Source organism: Arachis duranensis, chromosome 1, assembly GCF_000817695.3.
Source record: "Arachis duranensis cultivar V14167 chromosome 1, aradu.V14167.gnm2.J7QH, whole genome shotgun sequence".
NCBI classification, from domain to species: domain Eukaryota; kingdom Viridiplantae; phylum Streptophyta; class Magnoliopsida; order Fabales; family Fabaceae; genus Arachis; species Arachis duranensis.
Window position 1 is genome coordinate 80,857,385 of NC_029772.3, and position 328 is coordinate 80,857,712.

The window sequence follows — 328 nt, forward strand, 5'->3', positions numbered from 1 at the left end:
AAGAAGCACTTGTTGGGAGGCAACCCAATGTTATATTTATCTATCTTCTTTTGTTATTTTATGTTTTCTGTAGGTTGATGATCATGGGAAGTCACAAAATCAATTGAAAAAGCAAAAACAGCATGAAAAACAAAAAAAAAAGCAGCACACCCTGGAGGAAAAACTTGCTGGCGTTTAAACGCCAGTAAGGGTAGCAAATGGGTGTTTAATGCCCAGTCTGGCACCATTCTAGGCGTTTAACGCCAGAAAGGGGCACCAGACTGGCGTTAAACGCCAGGAAAGGGCAAGAAGCTGGCGTTAAACGCCAGAAATGGGCACCAGCCCGGCG